Here is a 26,022-nt window from a genome sequence, read left to right as displayed (position 1 = left end):
GCTGTAAAATCTTCATGCCCAAGATGGAAATATTTCTCTGGATTACCACTGATTGAGATTAACATAAATTTTAGTACCAATTATTATTATTTAAGTTCTAGATTAATCGGATACCAAACTCTGTAAAATTACTAAGTCTAAATTTGATATAAAAATAATACAGACAAACTGTCTGTAAAATTATTAAGTCCAAATTTAATACAGAAATGATACAGTCTAACTGTATAGACTTTTCTGTAAAATTACTAAGTTCAAATTTGATACAGAAAAAATACATCTGGAAAAACTAAGTCCTGAAAAAATACAAAAATAATACACTGAAAATAATCTAAGTCCAAAAAAATACAAAAATAATACACTAAAAATAATCTAAGTCCAAAAAAATACAAAAATAATACACTGTACAAAATCAAAGTCAAATTTTAATACAAAAATGATATACTGAATTTCTTGTGATAGGAAAATAATATATTTTTTCTGTATTATTTTAAGAAAGTACAAAAATGAATGTATTAAAAATATATTAAAAATATACTTTTCTGTATTATTTTTTGATATGGGAAGAAATGGAAATTAGATAATTGAAATTTGTGTCAATCTGTTAATCAAGGCTACCTGATTTTCTTTCATCTTAACCAATTCATGATTTTTGAATAATATTTGACGGGCGTATCATGCTGTGGCGGGGCACTTTATTTTATTTATTCTCACAATATATAGATAAGTTAATTGTTTAGACAACATGCCATGATCATCTTGCATGTACATGCACATGCGTGCGCGTAAAATGCGTTAGTTGATATTATTGTAGCTTTTATAATTCTCTGATGAAGTCCTTCGATACTGATCATATTTTTTAAAATGTCTTACAGGAATACGGCACAAATAGGAATTTGGGGAGCGTTTGGGGAACATCTGTAACGGTCCCTGTTACAATTAGCACTAGTTCATTTTGGGCTCATGTGTAAGGTTTGAGACATAGAATCTAGAATATCTGTCAGCGATTTTTTTCAACCAACTGGGAAAGGGTCCGGTACCGGTTCAATTGGGAAAAATAACATTATAGAAGAAAAACAGAAGAATTTTCTCTCATTTATGCAAATGCAACATATTTTGTGTGTATTCCAACTTAATTACCTATTACTCCTTGTTTTAAAGAATAAGCAACAAGTACTTATTAATTTTTATATCAACGTCCCATGTTTTCACATTTTCATGCTTTCAATTTGTCAAAATGTATGACACTACGCTGTCTAAACCACAGGTCCCGCCAAATTACGACTTTCTCTGCTTTCGATTTAAGCGGAAGTGAAACAATTAGTCAACTTGTACAATGTTTCATTTAACAAGAATACGATGTCATCGTAGTCTGCTGCTTCACAGTTGAATTGGGAATTTTCAGACAAAGAATTGGGAAAAATTAACATTTTTTGGCATTGAGAACAGTGCCATTTATCAGTACCAGTTATATAAGGAAAAAAAAACGCTGTCTGTACAAAAATGTGAACTACAGCTTAAAACTACTCATTAAAACAAAAAAAAAAAAGAAACATCATCAGGTGTTAAAAACAGTTTTTACAATACACAGAAGATAATATAAATTCATTTGTCTGTTGGGAATAATGACTGGACATGCATCCAGTTAAAGATAAATTAACGAGTTTGGTGTGGGAAGTTGTTAAGGCATTTCTTATCAACCATGTGTTATCTCCTGGGAATTTGGCACAAGAATTAAAGATCTCTCTTCTCTTATTCTCTTAATTGTAATTTATTGTCTGTCAAAGCACTTCCTTACTGGATGACCAGCTCTTTATTTTCAAAATGAATTTGATATAAAGAATATCAAGATTAGTTTGATTTTGTATAATATGAATTTTTAGCTCACCTGAGCTGAAGGCTCAAATGAGTTTTTCTGATCACATTTTGTCCGTCGTCTGTCTGTCCGTCTGTAAACTTTTCACATTTTCGACTTCTTCTCAAGAACCACTGGGCCAATTTTGACCAAACTTGGTACAAAGCATCCTTGGGTGAAGATGAATTTGAATTTTTAAAATAAAGGGCCAAATCCCCTCACAAGGGGAGATAATCAAGAAAAGACAAAAATAGGATGGGGTCATTAAAAAATCTTCTTCTCAAGAACCACTGGGCCAGAAAAGTTGAAACTTATGTGGAAGCATCCTGGGGTAGTGTAGATTCTAAATTGTAAAAATCATGACCCCCGGGAGAAGGGCGGGGCCACAATAGGGAATCAAAGTTTTACATAGAAATATATAGGAAAAATCTTTGAAAATCTTCTCAAGAACTACTGGGCCAGAAAAGCTGAAACTTATGTGGAAGCATCCTGAGGTAGTGTAGATTCTTAATTGTTCAAATCATGACCCCCGGGGGAAGGGCGGGGCCACAATGGGGAATCAAAGTTTTACATAGAAATATATAGGAAAAATCTTTGAAAATCTTCTTCTCAAGAACCACTGGGCCAGAAAAGCTGAAACTTGCATGCACGTGGAAGGATCCTGGGGTAGTGTAGATTTCAAAATGTCTAAATTATGATCAGTGGGGTAGGGTGGGGATGCATTATGCATTACAAGGGGGAAATCTGGTAAAGAACAGAATAGTCAATATTTCACTGCAAATATTTGTAAGTGAATTGTGAACACCTCTAGATCCATAAAGTATTTGTGAATTGGCACCTTCTCTGAAAAACCCAACGGGGGGTATTTGTCCCTATTGGACAGTTCTAGTTTTTTCAACAATCAGTTTGCAGAGTGTCATGACACATAATTGCAATATATTTTTTTAATGCAGAAAAAAATGTTACAATGGAATAACAATGTATTAGTTTTGATGTTTCATTTGGTTGTACCTTTTTTTCATTCATTAAGAAACATAATGAGCAATTATATTTCACTGCAAAGTTTTGTAAGTAAATTGTGAACACCACCTCTAGATCAATAAAGTATTTGTGAATTGGTACCTTCTCTGAAAAACCCAGCGGGGGATATTTGTCCCTATTGGACAGTTCTAGTTAGTGACCGATTACCTGGTACACAGCGATTTTCACCTTTTATAGCCATTAATTTCTGGATGGCTTTAATGATTTGTTTCCATTGAACATCGGTTTAGTATTTTTTTATCTTCAAATCATTTTTAAATTATTTAGTTTGTATACGGTAGCGAAATTGGTCAATGGACATGCGTAGAAATGCGGCTATACCCACTTTAAAAGTGAAGAAATATTTAGAAATACATGTAATTGCATGAATACTTAAAAATGTTTAAGGAAAAACGTTTTTTAACAAACAGCATATGAAATAATATAACTAGCGATTCCAAGCACGTGTACACATATTCCTTCTCTTTTGATATAGTCAGATCATTACAAAGAACTTTAAACCATTTGTAATAATTGGTGTATTAATTGATGTCTTTTTCTGTGTATTTTTTTATTATTGTGTTTTTTAATAAATAAATTAAGCTAAAAATCATTAGCGTTGGACTTTTGATGTTTATATATATGAATAATAAATGCATTAGAAACTATGGTTGTAGTTTAATTTAGCTTAACTGGGCTCAAGAAAATTTACACACTTGTATTTACATTTTTAACGAGTACCCGGGTACTCGATCGGAAAAACGTCCAAGTAACCGGTTATTAAATATTGACCGATTTGACATCCCTAATAAAATTATCAAGCAAGCCAATCGATTGATCGTCGTCATGAAATCAAAAAATCTTACAGTTATTCCTTATATTTACATACTCTTGATTCCACCAATCCTCGTGCTACAAACCCTGCTTCTGTCTAGCTATTTGTCCTGCCCTGATTTTTTTTAACCACGCCTATTGATGAACCAGTACATTGATGGAGAAATGAATTACATTAGCTTTTTGTAATTTTATCTCGGACAAAGACATTGGAAATGTAAATATTTCTTAATACAAGTCTTAACTTACCTTTCACTTTCAACCAATCAAATGTACTCCTATTGGGGGTCATCCTATTTATGTCATTAGTACTAAAAAAGCACATGGTTAATAAAGGCCGACTTTACAAGTAAAGACATCGAAAAACTCATGGTTTTATGGGAAGGGGAAGAGGACTTTTGGAATATATCAGGCAGTAGCTACCACAAAAAAGATGCTAGAAGCAGAGCTGTAAGCAGAATTCAAGAAGCTTCCATTTTTAGCTCTTCTGAGCCAAAGGCTCAAAGAGCTAATGCTATGGTCATTTGTGCGGTGTGCGTAAACTTTTTAGAATATGGGCCATAACTCAAGAACCCCTTGGCCAATCAGTGTCAAATTTGTCGCAGGGTATCCTTGGCCCAAGGGCTACCATTTATACTAAAATAAGGGTTGGGACCCTTAAACAAGGGAAGATAATCAGGAAAACAAAACCAAAAGTACTGGTTGCTAAAAAATCTTCTTCTCCATAACCACCAGGCAGATTTTCACCAAACTTACATACAAGGATCAGGATATGTCGAAGATTTAAATTTGCACGGGGAATTACCCTGGAGCAAAGGGCGTGGTCTCAAGGTCACTTCAAAGTTGACCTAAATTTACAATTAATAATACCATTTATATTTTGCTTACTATAAGGACTAGGATCAAAATATACAGTTATTGACTGGGTATGAGGGCCTGGACCTGAAGGTGAAAATGTTGCCCGAGGCCGCAGGCCAAGGGCAACATTTTCACCTTCAGGTCCAACAAATCATATGTTGCCCAAATCCCAGTCTATAACTGTTTTGTTATACCCTTCAGTGCTCACTTAAGATTTAATTAATACACACTATATTATCATTTACTTTATATGGAAAATTATGATTAAATCAGTGAATATAAAATAAAAGCTGAGAAAGAACAAAATTAATTATATTTTTATTATACTACAAAAATTAATTATCACAAAACATTCTCTTCCCTTCTTCCTTACCTTGCTGGTAGCAAAAACTCTCGCAGCTCTTAACTTCGGCTATTTCCATGTCGCCGATATTGAATGATAATTAATTACATGTGACGTTGCAGTGACATTGCGGTCTAACAATTTTTATGTTGAACCGGCAGGCCATTCAACAGTGAAATTGTTAGACTGATGTAACGAACATTTCTTTGTTGGACTTTTTATCAATAATAAATATATAGAAAGCTATTTATAAGGGTATAAAAAATCTTGTAAGTAGATGCATCTTAGGCTTTCACATCATGTTAACTCAAAAGTAAGTCACGGTGACCTACTTTTTAAATTTTGTGGGCATTTGTTTTCAAATTGATTTGAAGGCTTATTTTGGACACTTTAAAGGTACTTGGACACAGATTTGAAGTTAATATATTCTGTATAATATCACAAATTATATATCTTAAAAGCATTTCACACAGAAATTAATTAAAAATCTTTTTTCATTTAAAAGTTATTAAAACTTCAAAGTTTTTGGCGGGTTTGATTGACACATCCTTGCACTTTCACAAATTTTAACTTTATTGTTAACCCTTCGGAAAAGTGGCAATCTTTTTGTGCATTAATGAGAAATATTAAAACTTTAATCCAGAAAAACAATTTTATTCAGAGTAGAAATGTTACAAAGCAAAATTCCCTCACAAGTTCCGTCATTCCGAACTAAGTCTTGTGTGCAAATCGATCACACTCGTGTTATGTACACAGTTTTTGTAAACAGGGCAAGAGCTCTGTTATTGTTGATTGTTTACGATTAACCGGGTGCGTTCAAACGAGAAAGTCTGCTCACCACAACTGCACGGACTGAGAATATATTGTGTGTTTGTTTTGCTTTCGAACATGTCTACTCTGATTTTTCTGGATTATAGTATTAATAATTTTCATTTATACACAACAAGATTGCCACTTTTACCAAGTATTAAGAGTAAACTTAAAATTTGTGAAAGTGTTAGGAAGTGTCAATCAAACCCGCCAAAAAATTTGAAGTTTAATAACTTTTAAACGAAATAAGATTTTTTATCAATTTTTGTGTGAAATGCTATTAAAATACTGTAGAAGTACTTTTTTCCGCGATGTATTAAATTACGCTATGTACGCGGTCACAAATTTTCCGCGGAAATTTGTCATAGCGTACTTAATATAAATGCAAGGCATGTAGTGACCGTCTGAGAAATCTGCGTAATTTTCAACCCGCGGATTAAACGGACATTGAGATTCCGCGGAATTATGACCCCATGGAAAAAAGTATGTCTACAGTATATAAGTCGTAATATTATACAGAAAAAATTACCTTCAAATCTGTGTCCAAGTACCTTTAAGGCCTATGACCATCAAACTTTGTCAGTTGATGCATCTTGGGTCCTTGAATAACGTCAACTTAAAAGTAGGTCACCGTGACTTACTTTTTGAATTTTTTGATAAATCCCTTCTAAAACATTTAATCCCATTATTTCAGACACTGTGAGGTTTAAAATAATCAAATCTTGTAAGTTGATGCATCTTGGGACCTTAAAGCATATTTTTGAAAAAGTAGGTCACTGTTACCTACTCTTTGACTTTTGCAGGCAGTTGTTTTCAAATTGTTTAAAAGTGTGAACCAATGACAAGGAAACAGTCTTTTCTTAGAGTTTATTTAAAAGTAGTGGAATTATTAGGAATACAAATGATGATCGTATAGTGGTTAAGAACCAATCGTCAAGTGACTCGTGATCGTATAGTGTATCTCCCTCCGAGAACGTTGCTCCGAAGAGCCCCGCTCTGAGAAGTGCGGCCCAGATGAGAGCGAGAAAATGATCGAGCGCTTAGTAAAGTTAGACGGTCATTTTATAATGTACAACACATGATACTCATTTACATATGAAACAAACAAATCAGATTCAAGTAAACAAGTTATACAATATATTTGGTCAAAATCTTAAAACTTTGTAAAATGAATTATAATATAAACATAAGCTTCAGTTCAGTGTCCTGGTATTGTGCAAAAGTTAATATAATGTTAAAGTAAGTTTTTGCAATGTTCCGTTACTCTTCCTGTATTGATGTCCGAAGATAGATAAACATCCTGATTGATTACAGTGTCCTTAATCCGATTAACGAGTTTGTTTACTTTTACGGAAAGGTATTACACTTTCACATCCCGGTTGGATTATAGGTCAGTGCACTCTATCATGAGTACATTTTAATAAGCTTATTTTATTTTCTTGATGAAAATAATTGTATCAAACCCTATAGGTTTACATTCGTCCCCATGTAATAAGAAATTTCAACAGGAAATTTCTGAACTAAAACAAGAAAATTACTTTTACTTGGTTCACGGGACTGTGATAGGAAACAGATTATGTAAAGCCTTTGCAAAATTGGGAACACTCACAAATGGTTTACCTGAGTAATCGCAATATGTTCATCATGGTCATTGGATATAAAATGTGTTTCAAGGTTCTCTTCTTCTTGTTCAAGTTTTTTCATGGCTATATACTAAGTAGTATCAAGAGGATAAAGTTAAACGAATACTGTGGATTATTAGCTCTTCTGAGCCAAAGGCTCAAAGAGCTAATGCTATGGCCATTTGTGCGGTGTGCAGTGTGCGTAAACTTTTTAGAATATGGGCCATAACTCAAGAACCCCCTTGGCCAATCAGTACCAAATTTGTCACAGGGTATCCTTGGCCCAAGGGCTACCATTTATACTAAAATAAGGTTTGGGACCCTTAAACAAGGGGAGATAATCAGGAAAACAAAACCAAAAGTACTGGTTGCTAGAAAATCTTCTTCTCCATAACCACCAGGCAGATTTTCACCAAACTTACATACAAGGATCAGGATATGTCGAAGATTAAAATTTGCATGGGGAATTACCCTGGGGCAAAGGGCGTGGTCTCAAGGTCACTTCAAAGTTGACCTAAATTTACAATTAATAAAAACGAGTATATTTTGCTTACTATAAGGACTAGGATCATCAAATCTTGTAAGTTGATGCATCTTAGGACTTCACATCATGTTAACTCAAAAGTAGGTCACGGTGACCTACTTTTTAAATTTTGCGGGGATTTGTTTTCAAATTGATTTGAAGGCATATTTTGGACACTTTAAGGCCTATGACCATCAAACTTTGTAAGTTGATGCATCTTGGGTCCTCAAACAATGTCAACTTAAAATTAGGTCACCATGACCTACTTTTTGAACTTTATGACTTATCTTTTTAAAAACATTAAATCCCATTATTTCAAACACTTGGAGGTTTAGAATCATCAAATCTTGTACTTTGATGCATCTTGGGACCTTAAAACATATTTATGAAAAAGTAGGTCACTGTGACCTACTTTTTGAATTTTGCCGACATTTGTTTTCAAATTGTTTAAAATGCATATTTTGATTACCTTCAAACCTACGATCATCAAACTTGGTCAGTAGATGCATCTTGGGTCTTTGAAAAATGTTGACCAAAATGTAGGTCATGATGACCTACTTTCGACATTTTATGGCTATATTTAAGTATCTTAGGTATTTATTGGCTTAGAAACATCAAACTTTGTGAGTCGATGCATAATTGGTGTTTGGAGAGTGACGACCAAAAAGTAGGTCACGGTGACCTACTTTTGACATTTTATGGCTTTATTTAAATATCTCCGGTACTTATTGGTTTAGAATCATCAAAATTTGTGAGTTGATGCATCTTGGGTTTTCGGAGAGTCATGACCAGAAAGTAGGTCATAGTGACCTACTTTTGACATTTTGTGGCAATGATTAAGTATCTCTGGTACTTATTGACCTAAAATCATCAAACTTTGTCAGTTGATGCATCTTGGGTTTTCGGAGATTGTCGACTAAAAAGTAGGTCACAGTGACCTACTTTTGACATTTTATGGCTATTTTTAAGTATCTCAGGCACTTAATGGCTAAGAATCATCAAACTTTGTCAGTTGAGGCATCTTGGGTTTACGGAGAATGTCGACCAAAAAGTAGGTCACGATGACCTACTTTTGAATATCTCAGGTACGTATTAGCTTAGAATCATCAAACTTTGTCAGTTTAGGCACCTTGGGTTTTCGGAGAACGTCGACCAAAAAGTAGGTCACTGTGACCTACTTTTGACATTTTATGGCTATATTTAATTATATCTGGTACTTATTGGCTCGGAAGCATCAAACTTTGTCAGTTGAGGCATCTTAGGGTTTCATTGAATGTCCAACAAGAAGTAGGTCACGGTGGCCTACTTTTGAATATCTCAGGTACTTTTTGGCTTAAAATCATCAAATTTTGTCAGTTTAGGCATCTTGGGTTTTTGGATAACGTCGACCAAAAAGTAGGTCACCATGACCTAGTTTTGACATTTGATGGCTATATTTAATTATCTCTGGTACTAATTGGCTTAGAATCGTCAAACTTTGTCAGTTGATGCATCTTGGGTTTTCAGAGAATGTTGACTAAAAAGTAGGTCATGGTGACCTACTTTTGAATATCTCAGGTACTTATTTAATTAGAATCATCAGTCTGTCAATTAATGTATCTTGAGTCCTCAGAAAATTTCAATCAAAAGGTAGGTCACTGTGACCTACTTATGGTATTTTATAATTATACAGTGGGTTCCGTTTAAACGGATAGTCAGGTTGTCAGAATAATTTTATCCGTATAGCCGATTATTGGAATAGCCGATTGCAATATTTCCGTACAAACAGCAGATCTACAGTACACAAGTAACAATTTCAACAAGGTTGTATTACGTACCTGTACTTTCGTTTTCGTTCGATGAATGTACCAAGTCAGGAAATGAATTATTTCACTTAATTTATAATAACAAGTTCAATGTGATTTTGTATGAATAATTTGTTTTTAATTGAAGTGTAAAACTTATTTCCATCTCTATAAATCTTGTTAGCACCAGGCACCTGTTTACATTCATCCAATTCGTTGATGGCATCCATTTTGGAAAAACGGAAGTTGATTGAATACATGACTATATTACGTAAACAATTTTTTCCGGATTGCTGATTAATAAATAAAAAAAGTTTATTGTTTCATCTTTACTTGTATGTTATGTCACTTTCATTGATGGGTTTAATTTTCAGACGTATATTTATACGGAGTGCATGTGTTTTAATTCTTAAAATTGCACTTAAAAGTGAACACATATTCAACTAAATGACCAAGCGCTACCATTTAATAGACAGTCTAATTCTGATAATTTTAATTTAATGTCCAAGCGAAGTGTCATACTCAAACTGAACAGTTCAATAATTAAAACTTCACACCAAACAAAATTGCACACAAGCCAATTATCAATGATCTAAATTAACACCCAAGCCGGTCATCACCATTGTTATCAAAACATATCGATCTAGTGTGCCCACTGTTAACACAGGTAAGGTGCTGGCGTGCATTCAGCCGTGACTAATCCCCTCATTATCGTGTCTGGAAGTGTCAAACTTGTGTAAACAAAGGATTTACATACAGAAGGTAGAGGTGTGAACAAGACAATTATTATGAAAATCACTATGATAGGCGAAATTTTTGTATCAGATAAAACGAAAATCCCATATTTTCCTCTCAGAATATCAGATGAAAGTATTAATAAATATATAAGAAATGGTTTTGTGCTCTGATATTGTATCAGATTAGCCGAAATATTCGTTTAACCACTATCTGATTAAATGGAATCCACTGTATTATAATATCTTCAGTCTTAACTGGCTAAATATTATCAAACTTTGTAAGTTGATGCATTTTGGGTCTTATGATACTAATAGAGTTTGAGGCTTCTAATAGAAGTGATAGATTGTATAATTTATCAGAAGAGCGATTCAAGGCCCTTGGGCCTCTTGTACAGTTATATCAAATTTTGGATATACGAAAGTTCACTTTTATTTCACTTGACATATTGGATGTGTACTTTTCGGTTCCTTAGTTTAAGCAGGATTGATGATGATGATGCAAGTTGTTACGCATTATCAGTTCATGGAATGGAAACACTACCGGTGATTATTAAAAGTCATAAATATACCTTGTACAATGTACGTTTTATATAATTATACCCCCGCTCCGAAGGAGAGGGGGGTATACTGTTTTACCCTTGTGTGTCTGTCTATCTCCCTGTCCGTGTGTCCGTCCGAAACAAATTTTCGTCGCAGTTTTCTCAGCAACTACTCATCGTAGATGCTTGAAATTTTAACACAATCTTCTCTGAGGCATGCCATATGGTGGGATACATTTTTGCTCAAATCCGATGTCAACTTCCTGTTTGTCTGTGCGTCTGTCCATTTCATACATGACAAATTTTCGTCGCAGTTTTCTCAGCAACTACTCATCATAGATGCTTGAATTTTTAACACAATCTTCACTGAGGCATGCCATATAGTGGGATACATTTTTGTTCAGATCCGATATCAACTTCCTGTTTGTCTGTGCGTCTGTCCGTTTCATACATAACAAATTTTCGTCGCAGTTTTCTTAGCAACTACTCATCGTAGATGCTCGAAATTTTAAACAATCTTCTCTGAGGCATGCCATTTGGTGGGATACATTTTTGTTTAGATCCAATGTCAACTTACTGTTTGTCTGTGTGTCTGTCCGTTTCATATAACAAATTTTTGTCGCAGTTTTCTTAGCAACTACTCATAGGAGATGCTTGAAATTTTAAAACAATCTTCTCTGAGGCATGCCATATTGTGAGATACATTTTTGTTTAGATCCGATATCAACTTCCTGTTTGTCTGTGCGTCTGTGTGTTTCATACATAACAAATCTTCGTCGCAGTTTTCTCATTAGCTACATGTATTCATAGCAGATGCTTGAAATTTTATTACACTCTGTGTTGAGGCATATGCCATATGGTGGGATTAATTTTGATATGAATCTGATGTCAATTTCATATTTTGCTGTGCATCTGCTTGTAATTGAACTTGTGTATATTAACATGATATTGCTTATTTACATCAGAGCGGGGGTATTACTAGTGAGCATTGGCTCACAGATTTCTTGTTAAGTTTCACAGTTAATTTTCTCGTAGATTGGAAATTGTAATTAACAAAAGCAATGATATATAAAATACTGCAACATGCCGCACTGGTAGTAGGCCAAGTTAGTTGAAGAACTTGGCCATCCCTAGACAGGCTGCACTGGTAGTTGGTCAAGATAGTTGACGGACTTGGCCATCCCTTGATAGGTTGCACCGGTAGTTGGTCAAGTTAGTTGGTGGACTTGACCATCCCCTGACAGGCCGCACTGGTAGTAAGCCGAGCTAGTTGACGGACTTGGCCATCCCATGACAGGTCGCACTGGTAGTAGGTCAAGTTAGTTGACGGACTTGACCATCCCTTGAAAAGCCGCACTGGTAGTAAGCCAATCTAGTTGATGACTTGGTCGTTTGTTGACAGGCCGCACTGGTAATAGGCCAAGTTAGTTGAAGGACTTGACAGGCAGCACTGGTAGTCAGCAGAGCTAGTTGATGGACTTGGCCATCCCTTGACAGGCCACACTGGTAGTCAGCCAAGCTGGCCAAGGGACTTGGCTGGTGGTCTGCGCCCCTCATTTAGGGACTGAGCTGGTCAGACGTCTTGGCTGGTAGGCAGTGTGACTGGCAGTCGGCTAAGTTTTCGTTGAAATATGCTTGCAATTTCAACCTTCAAATCATTTTTCTTCAATTCTGCAAAAAATTGTTAAGGTTCAGAATTTAATATTTAGGTAGTTTATTTTCAGCACTCATCTGCATATCACATTGAATTCACTCTTTCATATTTAATTCAAATTCATTAATTCATCCATAACATGGAAAAAAAGACTATAATTATAGATCTATACTTACAGGAATTAGCTTTACATTGATAGATTTATTAAAATTTAAATTTTGAAATGAAAGAAAAAAATATTTACTTTACCTTAAACATGTAATATTTTGAAGAATTTCACGTACTTCAGGTTTGGACAGATTCAGTGAGATGCTCATAAAAACATCATGTACCAGTATTCCGCTTTAATAAAAAAAAATCAGAAAATTAATCTTAAATTACTCATTTCATTGCATGAATTAACATTGCAGCTAGATCATGTTATGACCATGCTGATGTATATAAGGCTTCACAATATTTTAACAGTTCAGGGAATCTGTAAACAATTGTGGGAATAAATATGACAAAGAACAACATATTTTATTAAGAGGCAGTCCACCGAAATACCAGGCAGTATTGTATTGATAGGCGGCACATCGAATGTGACGAATATTTGATATTTTATTGAAAACATTATCAATGTAGTCCAAATGGAATAATGTAATCAAAGATTTGTTTTAAAATTGCTTATTTAGTAAAATATCCTTTTCTTTTGTGTTCTTGAGTTTCCCTATATAAACCATTGAATTTAGGTCAGAAACAAAGAACTGTAATTTCCAATACATTTTTAACAGGACTATAATTCATGCTGAACTAAATCTAGAAATATTTCATCTTTCTGTTTCAAAAATAAAATCGGTGGGAAAACACTTTTGACTTAGTTTTCTGGCAAAGTTTATAGATGTTTTTATGAAATTTTGCAATGCAAGAGTTATCTCCCGTGGCATCGATAAATCTGCAACACACCTTACTATCGGAATCCTAGTGCAATATTTAGAATCGTTACACTAAAGAAAATTATTAAAACAAAAAATAACTACTTTGTTTTTAGCTCCCCCGAGCCGAAGGCTCAAGTGAGCTTTTCTGATCACATTTTGTCTGGCGTCCGTCTTTCTGTCTGTCTGTCCGTCTGTAAACTTTTCACATTTTCGACTTCTTCTAAAAAACCACTGGGCCAATTTTGACCAGACTTGATACAAAGCATCCTTGGGTGAAGGGAAATTTAAATTGCTAAAATAAAGGGCCAAGTCCCCTCACAAGGGGAGATAATCAAGAAAAGACAAAAATAGGAAGGGGTCATTAAAAAATCTTCTTCTAAAGAACCACTGGGCCAGAAAAGCTGAAACTTATGTGGAAGCATTCTGGGGTAGTGTAGATTCTAAATTGTAAAAATCATGACCCCCCGGAGGAAGGGTTGGGGCCACAATGGGGAATCAAAGTTTTACATAGAAATATATAGGAAAAATCTTTGAAAATTGTCTTCTCAAGAACCACTGGGCCAGAAAAGCTGAAACCTATGTGGAAGCATCCTTGGGGTAGTGTAGATTCTAAATTGTTAAAATCATGACCCCCGGGGGAAGGGCGGGGCCACAATTGGTAATCAAAATTTTACATAGAAATATATAGTCTTATAAAATCTTTGAAAATCTTCTTCTCAAGAACCACTGGGCCAGAAAAGCTGAAAATTATGTGCACATGGAAGGATTCCTGGGTAGTGTAGATTTCAAAATGTCTAAATTATGATCAGTGTGGTAGGGTGGGGATGCATTATTCATTACAAGGGGGAAATCTGGTAAAGAACAGAATGGTCAAAGCTTCTCAGGTGAGCTATGTGGCCCATGGGCCTCTTGCTAAATTTTAAAACCACTGGATTCTACTGACAGTGAAGAAACACTTGGGAAAAGCTAAAAACTTGCTAAAATACAATTAGATACCTCGGACCTGCTCTAAACATGTTACGACAATGACTAATTGTTCCTAACATCGAACCCTAGCGGCAGTTGAAAGGCCTATATATAGTCTTGGAGATAGTGATAAATGGGGGACAGATTAGAACTTAATTTATGAATTGTTACTAAATATTAGACTAATTATTTCATTTTTCCTGATCATCCTATTTCTCTTGTTTTTAGCTCACCTGAGCCGAAGGCTCAAGTGAGCTTTTTTGATCACATTTTGTCCGTAGTATGTCCATCCATCTGTCCGGTCGTCCATCCGTCCCTCTGTAAACTTTTCACATTTTCAACTTCACAAGATCCACTGGGCCAAATTTAACCAAACTTGGTACAAAGATCCTTGGGGGATGGGGAGTTTAAATTGTTAAAATAAAGGGCCAGGTCCCCTTCTAAGGGGAGATAATCAAGAAAAGACAAAAATAGGGTGGGATCATTAAAAAATCTTCTTCTCAAGAACCACTGGGCCAGGAAAGCTGAAACTTATGTGGAAGCATCCTGGGGTAGTGTAGATTCTAAATTGTTCAAATTATGAGCCCCTAGGGTAGGACGGGGCCACAATAGGGTCCGCCAACGGCTTATCTCCCCCTTGCGCCGCTAGAGGTGCTGGTGTATTATGAGGTATTCGAGATAAACATGGCGTACGCTTCGTACACAGTGCCGAAACTGAAAAAAGAATTAATATTACGCGGCGCTGTAACGACGGGAAGGAAAACCGATCTCATAGAAAGGTAAGAAAACATTAATTCTGTTACATGCAAACCTTATTCATTGAAGTAATCCTTATATAAGTTGTATTATAACGGTATTCAGAGTCATGTGGTGCTATGTAGTGAAATGAAAACAATGTTGAACATGCATTCAAAACATAAAACATAGGCCTGTACTTCACGCAGGTTGGAAGCATACGAACGGAATTTCAACTTTAGTGGTCCCGTCATAGAACTGCCAGCGGAAAGGGATGTAGAATGGCCAACTACTGGTTATAAACAAATGACATCGACCATCATGACCTTTTGCCACACATAACAGAAGCCCATATCGAAGGTAATATTACTATGAATTTGGATATCAAGGGAGACTTGCTTAGGCAGTTAAGTTTGTATTTGAAATGTGTATTTGTTTTATGTCACATATGAAATGTAACAGTCTTGAAAATTTTATATCAGAAATAAATATGTCAGCATGCAGGAGTAAAATTCATATTTTCTTTTGGAAATTTTAGGATATTTTCAATATAGACAAGCAGTCGACAGACAAATGATGGGCAATACAAAGGCCATTGTGAAAGGAAAATTACTGCTGGAGTCAGAGAGAGTTGAAGCACTGAGCATTAACTGTCAAGATGAAGACTTTTTCCTTACAGGATTTGTCAGAGCTGCAATGAAGAAAAAGGTAGTTTTTTATTTAATAAATGAACAATAAAAATTAAAAAAAGAAATCAATGTGTGTTTATAGTGTGAATGTAGAGCCAGTCAAAATTAGTTCTTATGTGGTGAAAATATATGGCTATATTTAACAGGTGTCTTACAATTATCATGTAAGAATTGACAGAAAAACGGGTGAAATTAAAAATTCAGACTGTGAATGCCCTGCTGGGAAGGGCCCCAATGGAACCTATAAACATGTAGCTGGTGTTGTTTTGCTCTTGGTGAAATTTCAAAACACATATACGAGGGTTGTTCGAAAATTAGCATTGTGTATATTTTGCTTTCTAATGAACGTCTTTCACTGAAAATTGGCATATACGTTTGACATACACCAAAAATTAATAAGAGCAAGAAATATTTTACAAATATTCAAATTTTTTCTACAATGGTTATATAAATGTGTCAATAAACCCTCTTTTAGATGTTGAAATATGCCCAAAATGTGGATCCATAATGAAAAAATGTTCAGTTCTGTTATTTTTTCAGCTAAGGTTCAAATTCATGTTGTGCAACTTTGATAGAATTTTGATCAGAAATACATATTAAAAAATTGAGCGCGGTATCTGCTAACAACGAAAAAATGGATCTTGACGTCAAGAGCGGAGCAGCCAGCATACCTAAAATTTTGTGTTGCACAATGTAGAACTCTTTTCAAGACTGAACGACCTGCTAAAACAATAACAACGAGGGAAAAAATGATGTGTTATGGTTTGTTATTTCATTGGTATACATTTTTTAACAATTAAACTAGAGTAAAATTAAAAGATTTTTATTACGTAATCGTTTTTTTAACCCGCATTGATGATTGGCACTGATGATCAATAAATGTAAATTTTTGTAACATATATTTTTAAAGAATAGTTTAAAAAAAGAGAATGTTTTTAATGTTATATATGTAATAAGTAACAAAGAAGGAAGAGTATTAAACGCTACATGCGACAATCTACGGCTTGTATAAAATTTTTTTAATGTTTGGATGATGAATTTTCATGAAATTATCTCCGTCCTTTATGGAGTAAATGTAATTGTCTCAATAATTTCCGAACAGCCCTCGTAATAGCTATTCCTACGGGATTTAGACTTTTCATAAGAAAAAACTCTTTTAAAGTTGAACTAACTGTGTTAAAAAAATGTTTCTTTTGTTTAATTTGACATTTTTTTGAGGTTTTTAGTTTTTTACACAAGTGTCATATAAAAAGATTTTCAATATAATGTTTGGATGATGATGATGATGATACCATTTAAACATATATATTTTTAAGTTGCAATTTCATAAATTTACAGTTTGTTGAGTTGTTTTTGAAGGTTTAATGGATTATTTCGCACGCATGCAAAATATTTTTGTGTTCAGTATTAAACTTTGTCGATTGATACATGTGATCTAAAAATTTCCAAGCAATGTGGATATAGTAAACCATGAAAATAAAATCAATAAAAAGTTTTATATGAATACATTTATGCAAATATTAAATTACACAAGTACTTATATTCAGTATATGACTTTGTAAAGAAAAACACTACAGGAGTATATATTTGATAAACTAAAATAGAATAAAATGGAATTCGCTAGTGTCATTTTCTTAAAAAAAAATAACATCCAACTTATTTTAAACCTTTGAATTTTACAGGCTCCCCCATAAAAGCTGAAGACATGCCTTGTCGGTATAATCCAGATCTTAGTGACCCTAGGCCTCAGAAATACAGAGGAATAGCTGGATACAATGATTACGTGAGCAACATTGTAACCAACTACTGTGCTGCAACATCTGCAGATTTGGCTTTCAAGTACATAAAGCCCAAGGCATTGATCAACATTGCAGTATTAGACCATGATTACTTGGACCTGCCATTCACCGAATATTGGATAGATGCAGCTCAAAAGCCAAAAGGTATATTAATATACCCGGTAAATAAAATATTTTGTAAAATAGTGAAGAAATTGTTTTTGTGAATCTTGATGAATTTGAAGATATTCTTTGGTATACTGTATAAAGAATTTCTAATTTTTGTACAGGTATCAGATAGGGACATCGCTCGCATTGAACACGGAACGAGGAAACAGAGCCTGTCGAAAGTTTGGCACCGTGAAAGAGAATGGCGTTTGACAGCTTCCAGGTTTGGGGATATTTGCAAAGCTACCGATCGACGCAACAGACTGAAGCTGTGTTCTAGCATCTTAAAACCTCTTAAATTAAAAACACTTGTTGTCCTACATGGCCAACAATATGAAGCTTTGGCAAGACATGTATTCCAAGACAAAACGGGTTTTAAAGTCAAGACTTGTGGCCTTTTTGTAGATTTAGAGAATAATTATTTGGCTGCTTCGCCAGATGGTATTATTGGAGAAAGTGCGATTATTGAAATCAAATGTCCATATAAGGGTAGAGATCGTAAGATTGCTGCAGATAATTTTTCCCATTCTTGCAAGAGGATGATGATGGTGTATTGCACTTGAAACAGAGTCATAATTATTACATGCAGGTGCAAGGGCAGCTTAATGTGTGTAAAAAAGAGAAGTGTTTCTTTATTGTATACACATTTGTTGATATTTTTGTGGAAGAAATTAATGTTGAGAGAGATTACTGGTGTGGTTGCATGTTACCAAAGCTAGAGTTGTTTTATAAGAAACACTACAGAAAATTTCTTGTTGAAAAATTGTAAATTGGTGTCATTATCAATCTGCAGTTGAAGTTATTGTCAATGAAAACATGTATAATGAACAAAAATTTCATTTATTATTTATATAGATACTGGTAACGATACAATGTTCATGTATAGAAAAGCCTTTTTTCAGCTCTAAAGATCAGCAGTTCAGCACAATATTTTAATTGATTATCACATAATGTATTGTTTAATGCTGTTTTAATGGATAACTTTTTTGTTATTGACATATTGTTTTATATCATAACAAAAAACAATTTTTCAATATTCATCATGGAATTAAGATTCATTTGATTTGAGGGAAATTATTGTGAAGTTATTACATGTAATAATTAGAAAACAGGTACATGTATAAAGGTGTTTAGATATTATGTAGATATATTCATTTTCTGTTTTAAGGCAAAAACTGTATCGGAAGTGAAAGTTAGAGTAGTAGTACATGTAACTGGTATGTGAAGATGTTAGCTTTAATAATGAAATTGTAAGTAAACTGAAAAGAATCATGTTTCATTAGTACAGCATGTAATAAATGATGTATCCACCATTATTTGGAATCTTAGTTCTTTATTATGAATATTTGTCAACAATGCAAGGTCTAAAATTCAGTACTGAAAAACAAATGAATATAATTCTGAAGCCTAAAAGAGCTTTTCCCTGTGGAAGCTCTTTCTTGAGGATTTTAAAAGTCTTTGCCAGTCCAATGATCCTCTCCACATGAGTACGCTTGGAGGCGATTCTTCGATCTTTGACAACATCTTGTGCCTCAAGCTGGCTTTTTCCTTTTAACATTGTTGGTGTGTTTACTTGAATGTTACGAGAAGCAAACAAATCCTGGACCATGATGCCCCTGTCGGCCATTATACTGTCATGGTCTTGAAATTTGTCTTTTTCTAGTAACAAGTCAGACCGTTCAATGATTTGTCTGTCACTTGTGGCACCACAGTAAGCATCTGAAATATAACTAACAGTACCACGTGGTGTGCAACCAATCATGACCTTTAGTGTATTTTTGTTCTTATAATTGGAAAAAGTAGCACTTTGGGCATTTTCATTCTGGGGCTTATTTATTGGGACCTCGTTGGCACCAAGTATTACTCTAGTTTTGTTAAAATTCGCAAAGAAGTCATCGGGCATATACTCATCTATTACTGATCTAGAGGGCCAAATGTTAAGCTCTTTAAGTTGAAAGTACATAAAGTTAATCCATGTAACAATGATATTTGAAACAGTACTTTCACTAACTTGAAACAAATAACTCAGCTCAATGTCTTCTTTTGCTTGTCTCAATTTCATCATAACTAAAAATAACTGGTCTTGTGGGGAAAGTAAGTTGCTCTTAAGGTTTAAATCATGTGCTGCGGGACCAAGAACTTGAAAAAACATCATGAAATGGTCATAATTCTCAAAACCTGTGTAATATTTCACCATTTTATCATTACTCTGTAATTTTTCAATAGATAACCTGTTGTTTTTCCCAATGTCACATTGAACTGATAGATCTTGCAGCTTTTTTTCATCACTTTTAGGCCTATAACATTCTGAATCTCAATCTACACTAACTTCTTGCTTTGATTCCACCACCACTTCATTCACAACAAATTCACTACTAAAAACATTTTCACTCTGATCTGTATCACACTTGACTCTTTTACTTTGTCTTTGCTCTCTTGTGCTAGGTGACTCATTCTTACACACAAAGGAAAAGACAAAAGGAACAGCTTCTGGTTTCAGTCTCTTTCTTTCCCCTTAAAATAAATGAAACTCGTCTGAAGCTTACTTTCAAATTTACGTTTTCTCTTTATTTAATCATATGGTATAAAAACAATACTGTCAGATGTTTGTGTAAATGGTAAATCGAGAACCGCCAGGGTATAAAAACAGTAGGCCTAGTTGTAGGTTAACGTTAGGCTATGACCATCGTCTCATGATCGTACATTTTGGCCGTGGTTTGCGACGGGCTATGACCAGCATGCTGAATATCGCGTTGAAATAACTACCATCGTCTAAGAACGATAATTTTGAACTAGAATTATTTCCAAACTTAAAAACGTAATAATTAAATCAACAATAAGATTACGATAACGGACTAACCCAGTAATGTTGACTGAATGTAATCATCGGATGTGAAGTGATCGCCACACACCCGGTCGTGAGCAGCTGGCTCCCATAACTTTCGTGTTTTCACATCCAGTCTTCGAATCGCGACTCGCCATTTTAATTTAAGATCAGGATTCGAAGGGAACAGATGCCCATCTATCTTATTTTTACACATAGGTACACAGCAATACACTGGCATATCGACGATTTATCACAAACGCGGTTTCTAACTTAATAAAGTAAACAATATGGCGACGGATCTATACCTCATAGTACACAAGCGCCATCTGGGGGAGATAACTCTTCTTGGCGGACCTTATTGGAAATCCAAGTTTTACATAGAAATATATAGGAAAAATCTTTTAAAAATCTTCTCAAGAACCAGTGATTTAATTGGTCAGAAAAGATGAAACTTTTGTAGAAGCATCCTGGGATAGTGAAGATTCTAAATAGTAAAAATCATGACCCCCAGGGGTAGGGCGGGGCCACAATAGGAAATCCAAGTTTTACATAGAAATATATCGAACAAATACTTAAAAATCTTCTTCTCAAGAACCACTGGGCCAGGAAAGCTTAAACTTATATGGAAGCATCCTGGGGTAGAGAAGATAATAAATTGTAAAAATCATGACCCCTGGGGCGTAGGGCGGGGCCACAGTAGGAAATCCAAGTTTTACATAGAAATATATAGGAAAAATCTTTTAAAAATCTTCTTCTCAAGAACCATTGGGCCAGAAAAGCTGAAATTAATATGGAAGTATCTTGGGGTAGTGAAGAAACTAAATTGTAAAAATCATGACCCCCGGGGGTAGAGCTGGGCCACAATAGGAAATCCAAGTTTTACATAGAAATATATAGGAAAAATCTTTAAAAATCTTCTTCTCAAGAACCATTGGGCCAGAAAAGCTGAAACTTATGTGAAAGCATCTTGGGGTAGTGTAGAATCTTAATTGTTAAAATCCTGACCCCTGGGGTAGGGCGGGGCCACAGTAGGAAATCCAAGTTTTACATAGAAATACATAGGAATAATCTTTAAAAATCTTCTTCTTAAGAACCAGTGGGCGAGGATAGCTGAAACATTTGTAAAATCATCCTGGGGTAGTGTAGATCTTAAATTGTTAAAATCATGACCCCCGCGGTAGGGCGGGGCCACAATCAGGGAATCCGATTTTTATATAGAAATATATAGTAAAAATCTTCTTCTCTAGAACCAGTGGGCCAGGAAGGCTGAAAGTTAGGTGGAAGCATTCCTGGGTAGTGTAGATTCTAGATTCTTAAAATCAAGATGGGGAGGGGGGGGTAAGGGGCCACAAAAGATATAAGAAGAGGGGAAATCTGGTAAAGAACTGCATCACAAAAGTTACTCAGGTGAGCAGTGGCCCATGGGCCTCTTGTTGGGAAATAAAGCTTTATCTAGCAGTTTATTTTATACTCTATGTATCCTTAGTTGTTATATTAAATCAGGTGACTGTTCAGGCCATTGGGCCTTTTGTATGTAATGGAGAAGCGGGAAGCTCATACTGGAATTCATAGGAAGCTCATCTTTCATATAGAGATTGCTTTTGACAAAAAGGACTTCTCTACGATTTTGACACAGATTGCTTATGGTCCGCCAGTTTCAGCTGACTAAAATAAGGTCATTTTAAGAAATTTAGGGTTAATGACAGAAAAAGTTGTAAAATTCCCGTCAGGCTTAACAATAAATTTCTTAGGGGGAATCACTAGAAGTTGTTTGAGAATGTGGGTTTGTCTTGACACAGACCCAATGTTATTCTGTCAAGATCAAAGGTCACTGACAGAAAAAATTCTTTTCCATGGTATAAATTAGTAAATGAAAATCATTGGAAGCTCTTACTTTAAACACCTCAGATTACTTATGATTGGAGGTTGTGTGTTATGGCCTCTATCTAAAGTACTTTTTCTGGCAAATTCAAGGTCACTAAGAACTCTACAATTTGCCTGAATCTTATTAAAGAGATTATTTGTTTGTTTGTAACAGCTGTTGATTCATGTCCCTCGAGAATTTTTCACTTATAATGAGATGCAGTCACTTGTTAATGGAGAGCTGAAAATTTTTTCCTATACTCGGCACACATGACCATTGAACAGTTGGGGAATCTTTTTCATGCCAACACCAACTGAGTCACAGGACCTTGATTTAAACAGTCTTACCTGAAGGACAAGTCTCCATGTCTAACAGTGGGATTCGAACCCGTGATGTAAGTTTCAACTCCTTACTTTGCGACTCTAGAGCAGACACAGCCGATATGGAATTGTCATGGCTACATTCCATTGCCTTGGCTCAAGTTCAGGAGGCTGCACAAATGATAAGATGTTCTAGATGAATAGTCTAAAAGAATATATGTGAACTTAAAGAGTCAGTACCACACAGATGGGGCTTGCTTATAAGCAGCTAGAGAGTGTTCTATGGCTTGATTCATGTGGACAAGTTCAAGGTCACTATCAAGGGAACTGTTAATTCCTTTACTGTTTTTCTACTAGCAAAACATTGCAAGTTTACACCCCTTTCAAGAATGCTTGCATCTTTAGAATGCAACATGACCTTGACTTGAGGTCATTCTTCCTGTAATCATAACAGAAAACCTTCTCATTGCTTTGTAACGTACAATTGTATTTCTTGTGAGAAAACTTTACTTTGGGCACTAACACATTTTATTTGCATTTAAGAAAAGTTTAATCTTTGCTATGTTGCCATCTGGGGGCATCATTGTTTCGCAAACACCTCTTGATTTTTACACAAGGACTTGAGACAGTTGTAGCGAAATCGGGTATATAGTATAATAAGGTAGAAGGGACCTAATGAGCTGCTATTAATTCCTTGGCGCCTTGCTTTAAACTCTGAAAACTTTGATTTTATGTAAAAAATAATATAAAAAAATCCATAAAAATTTTTGTCAGTCAAAGGCAGAATGTTGTGCTTTACTGTCATAAATAAATTGTTTACCTTTATTCATCAAAACTCAAAAAATCAAAAAAAAAATATTCGAACTTCCAAGAATTGGATCCCCATTGATAACCCCTCATAATTTCTTTCATGGAATTAGTGTGCATTACCTGATGCACACTATCTTATGCCTTGTTCACACTGAGAGTTTAATTTGAATTAAACGTAAGTTGAATGCGAATTTAGCTTCGCTAAGCATTCACACAGAGATTTAATGTGAATTAGTATAATTCGAATTAATTTACTGGGCATTAAATTACTTCGCATTAACTCCAGGTGAACGCTTAGCGAAGCTGATTCGAATTAAATTTTGACGCATGTGTAAGGCCAGAATTAAGACACTGGTCACATGCTGGTGGTTAGATATGGTATCTGTGCTATATTTTGTTAAAAATCTAGAAAAAGTATGTTGATTACTAAATTTATACCTATAGTCACTATTATTATATCAAATTGGCTCTGCATACATGACGTGATTTACAAATGACATCATAATAGCCTTACTGAATAGCCTTTTCTGCGGAAATAAAATTTTAATTCACATTAGATTACTTTTCTTTAGCTGTCGTGTGAACGCAATTTAATTTGCATTATTTTAATTGGCATTAATTTACTTCACAATAATTTACTGCAAATTAAACTTGCTGTGTGAACAGGGCATTAGAGGAACATTTAAAAATATAACTTCTTTAGGTCATCCGCTCAATATTTGAGTGAATGTTCGATCGTCCATCTTGAGAGATCATTTCCATTTTCACCTTTGATTAGCCTCTGTCAGTCTAGTCTAGTTAACCATACTTAAATATATACATTTGTGGTATCTCTCCATTATATAAACATACAGAGAGAAAATATCTTCAATTCTGTATGAAGTTTGTCAGAGATCAGAGGTCAGTACGTGACCTAATCACTTGGCGCAATAATATCTTCAGTACATAAATTATAAAATGACCTGCTCTACTTGCTTTTCATGTATAAAAATGAATAAAATAAGCAAGTAAAATGATAATTATTTTATTTTAAATGTAAACAAGTATTTCATGCAAGTTTTGGTCTATCGATTCAACCTGTGTACATAGAGGAAACTAGGAGCCTAGCGTTTGTTTACATTTTTCTTCACTTTTGTCAGCTGCACAGTCTCTAACGTTCATCCTTATCTTTTGGATAGACCTTTGGTTAAATTTTCATGATAAACTTTTATTTTATCTTTAAATTTTACTCACGATAAATGTGTAAATCTGTTGGAAAATATCTTTGCAATCATGCCATGAACAGCTGCCAAACACCTCGGCATTTTCGTAGTTCAATGTAAAGCTGTCGCCAGTGTCTCCGTGTTTACCAGTGTTTTACAATAAGTATGCCTTTAGTTACTGAAACCGTGGAATGTTTTTGATCAAATTGCAAATTAACTGGCTCGGACAAGGGTCTCAATCCATCGGATCCACCCATCCCTTCCCGGCGACCGAAATTCCTCCAACTTTTTATCATCAAACTTCGGACGTGTTTCTTGTGTCTTTTCAGCATCAATTATCATTTTTTACGATCAAATATTCCCAACAACAATCTGTTCACTATTACTAATAACAAGTAGCCTTCACCAAAATTTCCCTTCGAAATAGATTCCTTAGCCTAGTGAATTCGAAGCGTAACCGCCATGCAAGCCGATTTACACCTTGCATCATTTTTCAAAATCTACGACGGACGGTTAGTGCAATAATTTAAATTCGAAAATATGAATTGTTGTTGTTCAAATGTATATATAAGTAATAAATAACAAGTTTATAAACTTCAATGGGAATTGAATTGGGTCGGTACGTAATAAATCTTCGGGAGAAGGCCTTTGGCCTTCACCAGGATTTGATCACGTGACCGACCCAATTCAATTCCCATTGAAGTTTATAAACTTGTTATTTTTATTTCTTAAATAGTTCCACAATGAATGATGATATACCACTTTCCTCTTTCAAATTTGAGAATTTCACGGCTTTGGGTTAAAACATGAATCAAATTCAAATGTTGGAAAGTTGTTACATGAGACTCAGGTGACATATAAGGCTTGTGGGCCTCTTGTTTCTATTCTATTTAAAAATGTATAATTTGCTGCATGATTTATGATTTTACAATAGGTGTGGTTCTGGAGCTGTTGTTGGATTATGGAGTAGAACAATGTTAGTTGTGGGACCTGATAAAGATTGGATCAACTTCAATTTCGAGAGTCCTCAATCCATTTGGTAGAAGAAGAGGATGGATTGCGAATTATTGGAAATTATGAGCATGAGTTCCTTCACAAAGTCTCAGGTACACAAGACCATACTTTATATCATAGCTGTCTTTGAATTATTACACTGTCTGTTCATATGAT

The 26,022-nt window shown here is 34.7% G+C and overlaps 1 long non-coding RNA gene across 1 annotated transcript; it reads left to right on the top strand.

Moving 5' to 3' along the window:
* The first annotated feature begins 15,066 nt into the window (after positions 1–15,066).
* LOC134274902 (uncharacterized) lies at positions 15,067–17,813 on the top strand. The gene is made up of 4 exons (XR_009993731.1): positions 15,067–15,238; positions 15,404–15,554; positions 15,733–15,902; positions 17,566–17,813. It is a non-coding gene; the product is annotated as an uncharacterized LOC134274902 (long non-coding RNA).
* The last annotated feature ends 8,209 nt before the right edge of the window (positions 17,814–26,022 follow it).

Source organism: Saccostrea cucullata, unplaced genomic scaffold, assembly GCF_032062105.1.
Source record: "Saccostrea cucullata isolate Sc308-1 unplaced genomic scaffold, CSIRO_AGI_Scuc_v1 ctg6788, whole genome shotgun sequence".
Lineage (NCBI taxonomy): Eukaryota > Metazoa > Mollusca > Bivalvia > Ostreida > Ostreidae > Saccostrea > Saccostrea cuccullata.
This window is presented reverse-complemented; position numbering and strand designations above follow the sequence as displayed.